The sequence below is a fragment of the Triticum dicoccoides genome, chromosome 7B, assembly GCF_002162155.2.
Source record: "Triticum dicoccoides isolate Atlit2015 ecotype Zavitan chromosome 7B, WEW_v2.0, whole genome shotgun sequence".
Lineage (NCBI taxonomy): Eukaryota > Viridiplantae > Streptophyta > Magnoliopsida > Poales > Poaceae > Triticum > Triticum dicoccoides.
The window spans coordinates 188,597,909-188,615,463 of record NC_041393.1 but is presented as its reverse complement, the minus strand read 5'-3'; positions in this window follow the sequence as shown (position 1 = coordinate 188,615,463).

Genomic DNA, 17,555 nt, shown 5'->3' with positions numbered 1-17,555 from the left:
ATTGGTGTCACGACATGGACACATGCATGGAGTGCCATGACATTTTAATTCCAAAAATTTGAAAATGATCACCAAACATGAAACCTTGCTTGATGTAATGTCATGCCACCAAGATGATGTGGTAAAAAAATTGGCCCGTTTGATGAAAGTTTGGACACACACCCCTCACAAACCGTAGCAACTCACTAGAAGGCTCGTATTTCCGAGAGGGAACAATGTATGTTTGATGACGGACATGAGATAGCTTCCTCTTATGGCCTTCAATTTTTTTCTACATTTAACATGCACTAATACAGCTGTCATGTGAAAATTTGGAAAATTCTAGGGGTCATTTGACCTTTTAAAGACATTTAAGTGATTTTCTAGCCATTTAATGATCGTACAAATTTGAACTACATATACATGCAATGGCTAACCATAACGGTTTGAAAAATCATATTTTTGTGTACTTGTGTGCGAGTTAAAAAAATCATAAGACGATGTAAATATCCGATGTTCAAAAAAGAAAATGTAAAGATCTAGCAAGACAACCGGCCCCCACACGGTTGACAATCTATTTTGCGCCTTGAGGTTTGGAAGGTGAGTGGCGCGGGTTATTAATCAGACATGGTTCAGTATTGGAAACCGCCGGCTATTAAGTTCACACACGGATTTTACTGTGGGAATCATGTGTAATTCAAACTATAGTACTCGTAAATTCCGGCAACCAGGACTGTACTGTTCCCGTCAATCTAGATTCTGGCCGCCAATAAATACTACCTTGCTCACATCGTCCCGCCTGCATTCTCATCTACATTCTCCCCTTGCTCGCCCTCTCTCTCTCTCCCCCCCTCTCTCAAATCTCTGCCATGGCCCCGTCGATCTGCCCACGCGCCGATAAGGAGTCGTCGCCCCCCGAGGATGCCTAGTCGAAGAGTTGCGACGAGGAGGACCCCTACGCGCCGCCGTACAAGGTTGCGTAGGACCCCCAACTTTGGATTGGTTTTGGGGCCACTACAATCTTTGTCTGTGGAAGTCACTGTCGCCGGCTGAGAAAGCCAGCCAAGTGGCGTTCAAGAAGGAGATGGCGGAGGAGGAAGCCAGGTACAAGGCGGCCTGTGAAGCCCGTGATGCCGGCTAGAAAAAGGAGGCGGTGGAGCTTTGGGGGCGGGCGCGTCATTGTGTGGAGGAGGTGTACGAAGACGGGTACTTCGCGAGGAAGGTCAAAGGTTTTAGGCGCCTCATCACTGCATGAAGGCGGGCCGATAAGCTCCAGCATGCCACCAACAAGGAGCTCTGGTGGGCGCCCAATGAAATGGCAAGATCATTCGTGCTCGTCCGCCAATAAGAGGCAGATTGGTACGTCAAGCGCCGCGAGGCGGAGGAGGCGGAGTACTGCCTCCATGCTGGGAAGACGTCGTGCACCAGGGAGCTGCTGGTGAGGGGTTGCCAGAATACTGCCCCAGGAGGGATTATTAGTTTTAATATTGTTTGTTTTCAATTTGATGCATTGTACCTAGTAGTTAAGTATCATCATGTATATGTGATGATATTATATATATTCTGTGATGAACTAATGAACAATATATATATTATGAATTCCATTTTCTATCTGTAATTTGTATCTAGCTGTTATCATCCACATATACAGAAGGGAAAGCATATATACACACATTGAAATAGAACATATAAGAACGGAAAACAGAGTACACACATTGAAACAGAACAATATTATGATTGATGTGAATACATAGCGATCCACGTCGAAACGACTCAACAAAATAAAACACGTCCATGAGACCATGACCAGCAGCCCTTGCCTATGGTAGCTCTTGGCTCTGTCTGAACTCATGCAGGCGTTCGTCCAAGCGGTCGACACGCTCGCGGTACATCTGGAGCGCGATCTCGAGCTCCAAGTTGGCTGTTTCATCGGAGATCACTAGCTCGAGGATGCAACGACCATGTTCCTCTACTGTGCCCAGGTGGACACCTGGGCCAAGGAGGCGGTCGAGCCTAGCGACAAGCATGTTGGCATCGAGCGGGCCGCAGACAAGGCGAACGACGCGACCCATGTGAACGGTGTGGCGGGCGTCCGGTGCAAGTAGGGCGCAGCCGACCTCTGGTGCAAGTACGACACAGAGGGCCTCTGTCCACTCCTGGCGAGGAATGGGGGTACTGATGGGACATGTACCTAGCTGCGACGCCCTGTCGAGAGCAGGCAAGTGCCGATGGATCTGCTCTTACTGTGTGGCGCGTCGTGCCTCTCGCTCTGCGGTGCTCCAATGGTCTCGCCGTGCTGCGAGTCACAGCCTATTAGCACAGACGCGCCTAGCTTGCTCTATGGCGCGCCATCGATCGTGTTGTGCGGTGAGCTGCAGCCTCTCGGTGCTGACTTGCCTATCTTGATCCGCGGTGCTGAAGCGCCATGCGCCAAGGGTCTGCTTAACCCTGGCGATGACACGCATCACAGCGTCGTCCATCACGCCTCAGCCTCGACGGGTCGTGGCGCCTTCTTGTTTTCCTCATCGATGAGGTTGATGGCAGAGGCAGCGCTTTGGTGGGTTGGCATGCTTGGAAAAGGTAGATGTACTACAAGCTGCGCTTGTTGTCTCCGTGCGTCGCGCCCCGCCTAAGTTTATGCGCAATATCACTGAGTGGCGGGAAACCGATGAGGAAATGGCAGGAAATGGTGGCGTGTTCATAAAATGCCATCAATTAATGGAAACTTAGCATAGAAGGAACATCGAGCTAGCACAAGAAGTAGATGATGATCAAATGATTTTTTATCCTAGTTAGTTATGCATGTAATAGTTTACTTTGGTGTGTGGAAATGTCATGTGTATACTAGCCACCTATGTAATTGGATGTTTGCTGCATATTACACACATCTTGTTTATATGAAACATTTCTGTTCTTTTGGCTCAACACAAACAATTTATCACAATGAACCATATGAAGTATATTGCAAACACCTTGATCTGGCTGACCGTTTCTTTTGTGTTGCCTAATCACAAATAGTTCATCCGAGTGAACTATATGTCGTATATCACACACACCTTCATCTGGCTGCCCGTTTCTGTTGTTCCGCCTCATCACAAACAGTTCATCCGAGTGAACTATATGCCGTATATCGCACACGTCTTCATCTGGCTGCCCATTTCTTTTGTTCTACCTCATCACAAATAGTTAACTGAACTGAACCGTATGCCCTGCATCTCACACGCAACTAAAATCTGAACCATGTTTGATGTATCCTTCATCGCAAATGTTTTGCATCTTTTTTGACGGTTTTTATCATCATCGTTTGCGATTAATGCATCGCACACAGTCTCGTCAAAGGGTCTATGATCGTAGTGTCGCGTTAGCAGCATCCTGCAGTAGTGATTGCTCAACTAACCTTTGGAGAATCATTGAGCAAGGCTTCTACCCGCATGATCCAAACAACATCACCCCAAGAGAAGAAGTGAACAATCAATACGATCACTCCGCTTTGTTCATCCTTCAAAAAGCAGTCCCCCTGAAGACCTAGCGCACCTGTGACCTTTCACTCGTGCAAAGGATTGTTGGGAGCACATTGTTTCTATGTACAAGGGGAGCTCAAGCATCCAACGGTCCAACTTTGAAGTGGTCCTTGATGAGGCCGATGAATTTGTGATGCTTGAAGATGAGGATCCGTGTGATCTTTACCAGAGGGTGACTACTCTTGTGGTTGCTCTCCAAGACCATGGAAGCAAGGATACAGATGACACTTTGATCAAGCGCATGTTCCTCAAGGCCATCATGCTATTCATCAAGTCCATGTCCTCCGTGATTCAACAAAGGCTGGACTTTCACAACTTAACCTCAAGTGAAGTGTTGGATGAGTTTATTGCCATGAACATCGTGAACAAGACCGATGGCAATGCTCTTGCTCGTGTTTGGTCAAAGAAAATCACTCCCACCCTTGCCTTGAAGGCCAAGGCCATCCCGGAAGAAGAAGAAGAGGAAGAAGAAGAGGAAGAAGAAGAGGAGTGTTGCCCCGGGGACACCAACTATGCTTACCATGAGCACATGGCTCTTGCGTCAAGGCAAGTTTGGAGCAATGAGAGGAATTCAAGGCCCAACTTCACCAAGAACAACACAAGTGGGTCAAAGAACAAGCAATGTGTAAGAACTTGCTACAATCGTGGCAATGTGAGTCACTTTGTGGTGGATTGCCCCTACGAGAAGGGGGTAGACAATGGTGGCAAACTCATTCGCAAAGATAAAACCAAGTCCTTCCCTTGGAAGAACAACTTCACCAAGAAGACTCCTCCAAACACTACAAAAAAATACACTTCCGTGATGATACGTGTTTGTCACAGTAGGTCGCGTTTTTTGTCATGCATGTACATCCATGACGATTTTATGACAGAATCAAGATAGTCATACATGTGTTGTCGTAGAAGTATTCCATGACATTACCAAAATTATCATCACGGAAGTGTCCACTTCCATGACGATAAATCGCGCGTCACAGAAGTGCTTTCGTCAAGGGTGACCGACACGTGGCATCCACCGTAACGGAACGCCGTTAAGCTATCGGGTCGGATTTTGGATCCGATAACTCGTTAACAGCCCTGACCAATGGGAAATTTCCACGTGTAAAATTCTGATTGGCCGAAGGGAACACCTGTCAGCTCGTCAGTGGGCCAGATGTCGCCCGTCCACTGTAGGGGACATGCCTATGATACGTCGACACGTGGCTGGGCCCAACAGAGGCCCATATAGGTTAAAAAGGCTGACCCAGTCAAAGGCCCATAGTACTTAATCAGGTACTAGTGGGCCATCCCAATAACGGCCTGCTTAATAGAGGCCCATTTACGGCCCAAAGCCAGATCTGGCCCATTAATTTTTTGCCCAATATTTGGGCCCATTTATGGCCCGAAGCCAGATCTGGCCCGTTAATTGTTCGCCCAATATTTGGGCCCATTTGCAACCCGAAGCCAGATCTGGCTCGTTAATTGTTCGGCGAATATTTGGGCCCAAATACAGCCCAGTGACTTTTGGCCTGTTCGAGGCCTGATGTAGACATGGGCCCATTTTAGCCCGGTGTGACTTTTGGCCTGGGAATGGACCGTGCTGCCCATGGGCCATATATGGTTCGACGGGACATTGGGCCCACTAACGGTGCGTGCTAAAGGTGGCAACAGTTAAGCCCAATGTGACTTTGGGCCTGTTAAAGGCCTATCGCGTAATTCGGCCCGTTGATGCCTGTACTAAGCTTTCGACCTCTTAAAGGCCCATGATATGAGTGGGACAAGTAAGGCCCGAGATATGTTTCGGCCTGGTAACGACCCGTTAGCTAACTGGGCCCAAAAAGGCCCGAACTACATTTCGGCCTGCTGAAGGCCCGTCGACGACTAGTGAAAATTGAGGCCCAACATGCATTTTGGCCTGCTAAGGGCCCGTGGTTTCATCTCGGTTGTAACAGGCTAGTACAATATTCAGCCTGTTAATGGCCCAGTGCTACCTGGGCCAAACTAAGCGCTGGGTCGACAAAAGGCCTAACTAAAATATAGGCTGGTGTAAGTTTGGGCCTGGCGCAATGTGTGAAGGCCCCAATCATTCGGGCCCAAGAAAGACGCAGGCCGGCCCAATTGTGGCCCGCTAAAAACGTGGCCCGTTAGAGTCGAATGTTTTGGCCCGGTGACTACATCTGATTTTATTTCAGAACTAGTAGGAATTAAGAACAAACCTACTCTATACAATAAAGAAATTACAGCATATAACTAAGAATAATCCTACACTGTACAATAAAGGATTTAAGGTATATTACATCCACTGGGCATCGAAGTTCGCCACCAGGGATCATAAACCGCAACGAAGAAGAAGATTACAAAAACTGGGCACCATTGCAGCGTAACAAAATAATACTGAACTAAGACCACTTCCAAGACAGTTCAAGAAAGGTTAGCCTTGCGGGGGAACTGCTACGCAAGCTGCTGAGCAAGGCTGTGAGACCGGCCTAGCATGTCGGTCATAGCTTCCAGGTGTAGCTGTTTAGCGATGAGGTTCTCATTAGTGTTCTCCGCAATCTTTCTTAGAGATAGGACTTCAACTCGAAGTTGAGTTGCAGAATGCCTTTCTGCTAGAACTTGGAACTGAAGAAGTCGAACTGATTTAGACAACGAATTCTGTGAGCTTGTCTGACTGTTAGTCTCAAGTAACTTGAACACTGCATCAAGACAAGACTTTGGGGTTGTCTCGCTATCTTCAAGATGTTTTGCCTTCTTTGCTGCAATATATGTTGGGTTTGTCTCACATCCTTCAGCAGACTTGTGCATGCCATCAAGCATATCATCCTAAAACAAAGCAGAGAGATGACATGTGTTGCACGTGTATAAACAAAGATGATAACTGTGCTGTCAATTCTATCCAATTTCAAATTAGAAACTAAAGAGGAAGTTCAAAATATCAATAGCATAATTTGGCATTATTCATAATGCGGGGAGCTTCACCACACTACTGGATTGCCATTCAACATAACAAGCATAGATGAAGGGCAAAGAAAATCATTATATCTATTTTGGATAATGTGCATGGCATGTTGTTCATATCATCAGCCAAATCAGTAAGATAAAACAGGAGATGACAAGGTGCAAATGTGGGCTGCTTCACCACACACTGGATTATAGATCCACAAAAACAAGCATACATATAGGGAGTATTAAGTAATGTGCATGGTATGAATAAGGAATTTGGTTTTACAAGTAAAACTTAGAACTTACGGTTCTTGCTAACATGCATTTTGGTAGAAACTGCAAACTAAACATCAGTAAACGATAGGGAGTATGAGAAAATTAAACAGCAGTCGAGGATAAAGGCTTTAGAAGGACTGACTTACATTAATAGTTAACACCGGCTTTATAATGCCCTTATCCATGTCAAGGGAAGGATAACTCAAGAATTTCAGCACAAAATCTTCTTCATAAGCATTGCCTGTACTCTAAATTTTGTAGAGAGTAATTATACATATGATAATACTGGAAGGGATAGAGGATAATGAAGATAAGATGCAGATTGATGCTACATAATCAACTACCAATCCCTGGAAGTACAAGTGTTACAGGACAAAATGTACTGACAAGAGCAATGGGCTACACTTCTACACTGACATTGTCTGTGTATTCTACTTGTTGGTAAGATTAAGTATATATCTGATCTTTTTTAGTAAATGGTGGGCGAGGGAGATAAGATGCAGAATGCTACAAAATAAACCAATACCTCTTCCCATAATACAAGAGTGTTGTGAACACTGGTGTACTGTACAAAACGTTCTTATATTATGGGACGGAGGGAGTAGCTGTTAATGTAAGTACAGTGATATACCACGTTCAGTCCTTACAAGAGGACTGCAGAGCTAAACCTCTTCGAAAGCATTGGGTTGATTCTAAATTTATGTAAGAGTCCATACAGATCTTATAATGTCCACCAAATGGACGATTACGAGGCTAACATGTGCAGTGATGCTACATAATCAAACAACTATGAAAGTAAGTATGGTCATACAAGGCAAGAGGTGCTCACAAGAGCAATGGAGTGTGCAGTACAGTTGCGAGATTCTGTGGTCCCTTGAGAATGAATGTTCTTCTGCTAACAGTTTTCGTACAAGTGAGACATTAAGGCAAATGCAGAAATGTAGTTCAAATTATGATGTGATATCATAGACAGTACCTTACGCTGCAGCCGAGACCAATGTGTAACAAGATTATTCCAGTCACTGTCGGATAAATGTAGCACCAGAGACTTTACAGAAATTTCATTTAGAGGCTTGCCATCGAAGTGCGCTTGCCTCAGGTAGGAACGATACTTCATCAACGAGTGTTTGAAAAGTGCAACCAACCCTTGCTCGTCATCACAATCCAGTTTGCTCCTCGCCTATTTAAAAGAATGAAATCTTGTGTCTTCTGTCAGCAGAAACATATGCAGTAATGACCATGAATAACATTAGTACATTACTTACGCGTAAGTTGCGGAGGAAGACTGGAAATTGTTCGGTGTCTGTGGTATAATCTTTCCATGAAGGAAAGATGCGCACAAAGTTCCTAACAACAACATAAGCTTCGTCTTCTAAACTGGGAAGAAATGGAATAGGGGTCCTATTTGCTGCAATTGGGGCTTTCTCCGGTTCGAAAACGGATTTGGCAACTGGATTTGGTGTACCCTTTGCTGGAATGGGGGTTTTGCGCCGTACAACTGGTGTTATGTCAACTGGCATAATCATACTGTTTGCTGCAGTTGGGGTCTGCTAAGTTGGGGCATCAGAAATGACCAGTGTAGTAGGGCTAGAGTCTGCTAGAGTTGGGGTGTTTTGTGGGTCAGGTGATATTGCAACTACACCTAATGGGCTATTTGATTTATCAGGTGCCACTACCTTTTCCAAATACTTTGCTTGTGCTCCTCCACGATCAGCAATCGCCCTCTTCCTTTTGAACGTCTGATACACAAGAACAACATTTGAATGGATAAATATGGTATGATGACAGATGGAATATGTACTGAAAATGGATAGGCAGGGCGTATTTACATACACGATGTGTAAACTAAGCTAATGGCAGTTCAACAAAGTAGAAGAAATGCAAAGCATCAGTTGCAAGATATGTGCGAGCAATGTAACCTTGGAAAGTTAGAGCAAGTACCTTGATGGGTGAATAAGATAGGGCATATTCCTCTGACTCCTCCACTAGGGAGCTACATTGACTTAGGTCTCCGTCTAGCTCAGAATTATGGTTAGGATCATATTCTGAGCATGAATCTATAGGTGGAGAGCGTTTTCATTGCATTGCGTCAAGACTTGATTTCAGTCCCTTAATGCCAAGTTTGACAGCCATGGCATTGTTCTGCTTTATTCTTTTCATGCGCGCAAGCTCATAATCATTATGATGCTATTCAGAATCTGAGATTCATGAAAACATAAAAAGTAGCTAGATTATGTATGGAATGCATTGCGGATTCAGCTCGGAGAGTGTCTTCCTATAAATCCCTGCATATGCAAAGTTCACCTCCCCAACCATGCTGACCAGACCACACACAGAAATACAAACCCCTTATGTCTCTATAACAGGCAGGCACACATTTCAAAACTGAAGTAGGAACATTAGAATCATATGAAATTCGTTTGAATAAATAAACTAAGCAATTATGAGTGGCATAATGTTTAGCTTCAAGGGTGGAGTGTTGGTAGTGCGACACAAAGCAAGTAGGCAGATTGTATTCCGTGTAAAAGATCGAAACCTATGTAAAAGCTGGAAATGACACTTTCTTTCTATACAATGCAGTGTTCGTTGCCCACATATGATGGAAGAGATCACACAGAGAAATACTATTCACTCATGTCTACGGTTCCAATATTTAGAAACAGGGTGGTCCACCCTAAAAGAATATTGACAACAAATATGACAAGCCAAGCATAGATGTAGTGGATCAATCATTTACTTGTGAGCTTACTAGGACAAGTATGCAGAATTGTAACTGCAGTAAGAGACCATCCAAAATCTGAATGAAGAAGTTTGTCTAGCACTTAATGTTTGCAACTAATCGACGTGAATAATTGGATATTATATCGAATGAGTAAGAAAGACAAGTAAAATTGTCAACAAACCTGGCTTGCAGTAGTAATCTGGGTCAATGTCACTACGACCAACAATCCAAAATGACTAGTGTCTGTTCCAAGGGCCGGAATTTTGAAAACCCTGTGAACTTTAGAGGTACTAAAGATTACCGAAATACATCTGAACCATTAAGTGTAGGTAGCACTGAGCACACAACAAACCCTAATGGCAGTCCTGCCTAATGAGTAATGAATCAATTAGAAAATGGGTGATGAGGAGTGGTTGCTGAGTGTTGAGGACGCATCTCAGGATAAATCGGGTTGGCTTGGTGGGTGCTACATGCCTGAGCCCTGAACGGACTCGGAAGGTAGGCACGGCGGCGCCCCCGGGCAGCGGTGACGCTGTTGGGCGAGTGGCTCCTGGCATCCTGTTAGTCCAGTGTCTCCTCCTAGAGTCATGTCGTACGGGGACGGCAAGTCGCAGGCGAGGCAGGCGGCTGGGGGCGAGTAGAGATCGGAAGCGCGCAACAGAACATAGGGGAATCAGGGCCTGGGACGACCCAAAATCCCAGGGTGGGCCGGCCCACCGTGGGCACCCTGTAGAGATACACACCCGAGCGGCGAACATGCATTTTCGAAACTAATTTAGGAACATTTAGCTGACCAATTAAAAAACTCTGTTTTAATAATATCAGATTCGTATTTGAACAACTAAGCTTGTTTAGCTTGATGGGTGGAGCAGTGTTATTATGACACGAAGCACGTATTCTGATCGTATAGTGATCATAAAAGGGGGAAACTCTAAGCATATTTTTTTAGCAAAAGAGGGTTTCCCCTCCGATTTCTATTAAACAAACCACCACGGAACCAACATGATCAATTAAACCCTAAGCATGATCAATTAAACCGTATTATGGCTGTGCCATGGCAGATTTGAAGCTGCAAACTAGAGAAATGATATTTAGCATCCATTGTTTGCTTTGAACTAAGAACTAAATTCTAAGAGCTGAAAAGAAAGTATAGTAACCAAGTTAAGATCTATTTTCTGGTTGAGATAAAAAAGTTGAGGAGATATGAAGTACCACCTCTCTTGCGGCGTCATGTAGGCATCGGGGGTGCGATGGCTGTCGGTGGCGTTGAAGCAGATCTGCAACGGTAGATGGGTGCATCAGGGGATAAGTCCCGTTGCGGTGGAAGAGAAGGTCGTGTGAGCGGCCCCGACAAAGAGGACGACGGTGTCGATGAAGCGAGAGGACCCAATGCAAGGGTATTGGTCTGTAGCCGTGGATGAGAAACGTCCATCTCTAGCAGTGGACGACGCAGTCTCGGTAGGCGCTCCGGCATGGTGGAGGACGGTGGCGATGGATGTGGTGGAGGATGGCGGTGATGGATGGGGTGGCGGACGGAGGCTGGTGTGGGGATGGGGTGTTCTAGTGCGGACGGTGTATGAATGGGAAATGGAGGGAGAGGTACGGGGAACCATGTTTTTGGGACGCGCCTGTCTGAAATATGGGAAAGTTACGAACTTAGCCCCCATATAAAATTTGGACGTGTCGTTGGTTGGGGATAGGACGGTAATCTCGCATCTCGCCAATATTTGCCCAGAGCGATTTCGGGCGAGGAGAGGGTGGTTGACGCCCATGGTTGGCGCCCACGGTGTATGAACGGGGCTGACATGTAGGGCGGTTGTGTCACGTCCCTGCCCCTATTGAAATTATTTGCGTACATCGATTTCGGCCGAGTCGAGTTTGTTTTGCCGCCCACCGTGTATGAATGGGGAATGGAGGGAGAAACAGAGGTCTTTCGGACGAGCTTGAATCAAATGTGTGTTTCCGTCCATGTTTGACGCCCACGGTGTCGGAATGGGCTCAGAGGCGGTCATGTCATGTCTAATTGAAGTTACTAACCAACCCCTATTTAGAGCAGTGGAAACCGGGCCGATGGATTGTCCGTGTAATGGGTAGACAGTAATTTCCATCTCCCAAACACTTGGCTTCGGGAAGCCGACATGGGAGTGGACATTTTGCCGCTTCTTTCAAATTTTGGGACAATAGGCATCCATGTTTACCCTGGCAACTAAATTCGAATCCATTTTGTATTCCTATATGAATCTTTATAAATCATTCTATGTGTTTTTATATATCTTCAAAAGGACGACAAAGATGTATTCCACTGTCATATATGAATATGGTTTACAAATGTCGATACTCAAATTCAGAAGCTAGAATCCAGTTTAAGGTGAATTCGAATATTTGGAACACTTCATGTCCAACTCAAATGTCACATGCAACATAATGTGTACTCCCATTTAGATATGTACACAAGCGATGTATCAAGATTCAAATACCGAGTCAATCAACCAAGAATGTACAGAACTAACAGACATATAAACACATATAGAGTATATGGATCAATAATATCAACTAACATACATAAGCAAGGCCGCTGTACTTTTTTTGGCTACAACAACATCCTTTCTTTAGCCAGCACCTTGGCCCTTTCCGACGCGTGCCACTTATGGTCCATCTATACTACTACTATTGTTGAATGCACATTCAGCCCGATTGGCATATTTGTAGGTCTGGCACAACAATCCAAATAAAATGTCCCCGAATCTTATCAATTAACAAACTTGTGATCAAATAAAATTACAAACCAAAAAACAAAAAAAACAATTATTACATGATCTCTAAAACAAATGGTTTGATTGATTACATGAACAGACAACACAAAGGTTATTCAACGATGGAAAGAACATTTCACCTATGATTTACCAAGTAGGAATTTAATTTCCTTTTTTCCTTCAGGACCTTAACAATCTGGCCAGTCTCAGCTTGCTTCGTTTTGAAATCCACCAAATATTTAATGGTTGTCTTGAGTACTGCTTGTGATTGTGCTGTTTGCTTCCTCAACATGTCAACTTCATCTCTAAGTGCAGAAGCAGAATCTCTTTCTACCACTAGTTTAGCCTCTAGAGCATCAGCAGTTGGCAATTCATAATGCATGATTGGGCCGGTGCCACTGCTGTGGGATGATGCAACGTCCATGGGGACCTCGCTCTTTGATCTTGGGCTAACCTGTTTTGCCATTAAAGTTCCGATTGGATTCAGAAAAGTTGAAGTTAGCAAAACATCTCAACTGGGAGTTATAACAGCAAACTAGTTAAACAAACAAGGAATTAAAGAGTTTCAATTGGATGCTGAAAAGTAGTTATTAACATCATTGTAACCCGCTGTTGCAGCAGCAAAGCAGTTAAACAAACAAGTAGATATTTAAGTTAAGGCAAACAGGTAATTCTTAACAGTAAGTATCAAACACATAGATAGGCATCGTCTACAATATGATTAACAGGCTGTGGCATTATGTAATCAGTAGCAAACTAAATTAAGCCAAGCAACATAATTGAACAATTTTGCAATAAGTGGCTAACTAAAATTCCGAGAAGTAGGTAACTGAACTTACGCTAGTTCTTTGTACACGCACACTGCAACTTCTTTTTCACTTACAAGGTTGTATGAAGGAGTCCATGGCATCAATTGCTTGGATACGCAGTCCCAATACTTCTTTCTTCCCACACTGCATGGGTAAGTCGAATTGTTAATCTGGTAAGATGGTGCGTCCTTGATATGTTATATGAGGACGTGTAGTCAGACTAGTTGTAACCACACACATCACATTGGCTTTTACTGTATATTTCATGTGATTACTTTTGGCATATCAAGATCTAAGCAATCTACAATAGGATGAAAAGACTGACATCCTTCACATTATTGGCGAACTCAGTTCATAGAAACAAGCAATTCAACCATTCTGTGGGTAAATCAAAAGCACCACTGGAATATTTTTCACTATCCAATCATACACGCAAAAAGGGGCGACACCACCATAGGGGCTGGTATGGGCGGCCACCTCAGGTGGCTGGAAAGTGTGCACCTAGTTTGAGTCATCCAGATTGGCCCATGCTAGTTTTGTTCGTCCCAATGCACGAGCAGGCAATGTAAAAAATGAAGAAAAATGTTTCAATTTGGATGAGATAATAACATAAGTGCAAGGTAGGCCCTATAGTAGGCTCGCAGCCCAAACGAGCGCCTCCCATATCGATCGACAGCAGGAAAAATCCCAATTCATTCGCTCCAGCCTCTAGTCTGGTTCGCTCCTAACCTAGCCGCCGCTGGACAGACCGACACAGCACTTCCTCGCGCCCTTGTTGGAGGGCGGTCGCCGGGCTTCAAGCGAACGGAAGGACAAGAAGATGAAGATCCAACCCTGGGTGTAGCCTGCGTGGGAGGCAGTGGCGGCAGCACGGGCATGGCATCGAGCTTGCGCAAACGGACAGTCGCAGCTTGCAAGACTAGCATGCGCAACGAGCAGGTACATCACATCCCTAATTATATCTAATTCAACTCTTCAATTTCTGGCCAATAGTTAAACCTGACGGCGTTGTAAAACTGCTTGTATGTAGGGAATCTATGAGAAAATTAAACCAATTTCTACTTATTTTATAACTCCCCCAATCAATACTGAACGGACCGAATCTGATGTATCTAATCAAGTTTCCGGTGCAAACATACAAGCTCATGTTGTTCTTGAGCCTGAAGTGTCAAATGAACAGACTGCTAATGAAGGATTTGATGCAAACATTTTACATGCTCCTGGTGATGAACATATAGTGTCTAATGAGGGATCTAATGCAAGCATTTTGCAAGCTCATTGAAGGATTTAGTGTCTAATGATGATCTACTATGTTGAGAGAGACAGAGATTTGCAGGCATTGATGACAATCAAATTATAGTGCATTTTCATAGCTTGAGTAAACGTCGAGGCCATCTACTAGAAAGTCCCCGTATCATGACAACATAGCATAAATACTTTTCTAATATGTTGTTTGAAACTATTGGCATACTTGTGAAGGATAGATATATTGATATGCAGTTTGCACACTGGTTATACGTGCAATTACACTTCGATATTTTCAGCCAGAGAACGAATAATTCAAGGAGGTACATGATACGTCTCCAACGTATCTACTTTTCCAAACACTTTTGCCCGTGTTTTGGACTCTAACTTGCACGATTTGAATGAAACTAACCCGGACTGACGCTGTTTTCAGCGGAACTGCCATGATGTTGTTTTATGTGTAGAAAAGAAAAGTTCTCGGAATGACCTAAAAATCCACGGAGGCACTTTTTGGAATTAATAAGAATTTCTGGGCAAAAAAATACACCAGGGGGCCCACACCCTGTCCAAGAGATAGGGGGGCGCGCCCCCCCTGTAGGGCGCGCCCCCCTATCTCGTGGGCCTCCTAGACCTCCACCGACCTCAACTCCAACTCCATATATTCCGTCTCGCGGAGAAAAAAATCAAATAGAAAGTTTCATCGCATTTTACGATACGGAGCCGCTGCCAAGCCCTAATCTCTCTCGGGAGGGCTGATCTGGAGTCCGTTTGGGGCTCCGGAGAGGGGGATTCGTCGACGTTGTCATCATCAACCATCCTCCATCACCAATTTCATGATGCTCACCGCCGTGCCTGAGTATTTCCATCGTAGGCTTGCTGGACGGTGATGGGTTGGATGAGATTTACCATGTAATCAAGTTAGTTTTGTTAGGGTTTGATCCCTAGTATCCACTATGTTCTGAGATTGATGTTGCTATGACTTTGCTATGCTTAATGCTTGTCACTAGGGCCCGAGTGCCATGATTTCAGATCTGAACCTATTATGTTTTCATGAATATATGTGTGTTCTTGATCCTATCTTGCAAGTCTATAGTCACCTATTATGTGTTATGATCCGACAACCCCGAAGTGACAATAATCGTGATACTTCTCGGTGATGACCGTTGTTTGAGGAGTTCATGTATTCACTATTTGTTAATGCTTTGGTCCAGTTCTCTATTAAAAGGAGGCCTTAATATCCCTTAGTTTCCACTAGGACCCCGCTGCCACAGGAGGGTAGGACAAAAGATGTCATGCAAGTTCTTTTCCATAAGCACGTATGACTATTTACGGAATACATGCCTACATTACATTGATGAACTGGAGCTAGTTCTGTGTCACCCTATGTTATAACTATTACATGAGGAATCGCATCCGGCATAATTATCCACACTGATCCATTGCCTACGAGCTTTTCACATATTGTTCTTCGCTTATTTACTTTTCCGTTGCTACTGTTACAACTACTACAAAAACCCAAAAACTATTCTCTTTACTTTTGCCATCGTTACCTTTATTATCATACCACTTTTGCTAATAAATACTTTGCTGCAGATACTAAGTTATCCAGGTGTGGTTGAATTGACAACTCAACTGCTAATACTCAAGAATATTATTTGGCTCCTGTTGTGTCGAATCAATAAATTTGGGTTGAATACTTTACCCTCGAAAGCTGTTGCGATCCCCTACACTTGTGGGTTATCAGTACAGACCATGTTTGTAGTCCTTGTACACCATGTTGCATTTTGTGTTTTTTTGGTGCTTGCATCATTTAGTGTTTATAATCTGAACTACTTTGGATCATTAGCTGGTTTTCAAAGTGCATGTAGCTTCACATTTCTCAAGTTATGTTGATTTTCGGAGTGCAAGTGCCTTCGTATTTTTTAAGTTAAATGTTCACCCCTGGTAACTTGAATTTGTGGATCAGCCACTGCACACAAATCATACACGAATGCCAGTACGAATTAAATGAAATGCAGGGACTTACGCTAGCTCGTTGTACATGCTCACTGCAGCTCTGCTTGCGCTTGGGATATTCCATGTACAAGTCCATGTTACCACTTGCTTGGATGTGTAGGCCTTGTGCTCCTTGCATCCCCCTCTGCATTTTTGACACGGCGAATGGTTGATCAAATAAGAGGAATCGACCTTGATGTTGTACCAGAGGACAAATACTTACAAGGTTATACGGGTGTGAAGGATGTGTACCAGATCCCGTAGCGCCGTCATGCTCCGCTAAAAAATGGATTTGCTTGTTTCAGATGATATCTCCAGAAGAAATAAGAGTTAAAGTCAGAGTTGCATAGGCGTGTAAGCTAAGAGAACAGTGAAAGGATATCCAAACATCGTCGGAACAGTGCATAAGGGAGTGCTGTGTGGATACCTAGTTCGGGCCGGCGTTTGGGCATGCTCGCCTAGCTAGAGTGTGGGTCACTTCAGAGCCGTTGAGGGTGATGCGCTGACATTGGCTGGCCGCGCATGGATGCAGATCTTGAGTGGCAGCGGAGCGCTACGATGCGGTGGATGAGACCGTTGGTGAAGCCCCAACGGCCTCGGGGGGCGGAGGTGCGACGATGTGCTCAGTGAAGTAGCCCCGGTGAGCTGGGAGACGGCGTCGGTGTAGCGCACCTGATGCGGTGGAACTCGGTGTCTGTGAGGCACGTCGGTTGCAGCGGCCGATGTTGTGGGTGGACGAGGGCTTAGATGAGGTAGCTCCGGTGCGGTGGTGAAGCGCGACCGGCCTCTTCGTCGTCATCGTCCGGCACAGAGGTGGGGAACGGTGGGGAAAGAGACGAGACGAGGGGTGATTCGAACTTTGCTTGGGTTGGCGGCGAATTAGGGATTTTAGCAATCTGGGCGCGGAAGGGGACGGTGGAGAAGAGAGATTTTGCAGGGCTGGAATTGGGGCCGCCAGATATTTCAATCCAAAACATGGAAGCGCGAACTTATTTTGTCGACGTCCTTTTTGGGGGGTGGGTGGCTGGCTGGCTGGGTGCTACGCGTCCGTCCGACACACATGACCACCCCGACAGGACTATGCTTTGGTGCCTTAAGGCACCTGCCTTTGTGTCCATGACATGTGGGCCCAACAGGTGGCTGGCCCACATGTCAGTGACCCAACGGTAGTTGCCTTTAAGGCACCGAAGCAGCGTCCACCCCGACATGACCCTGATCTTCTTGTTGCACCTACATTTGAGAATGCGAATGAATCTTCTTTCATTTGCAAACGAATCTGTATGTATTACCATGCCCGTGTTTTCCTTCCAATAATTAGTCATTCGAAACGAGA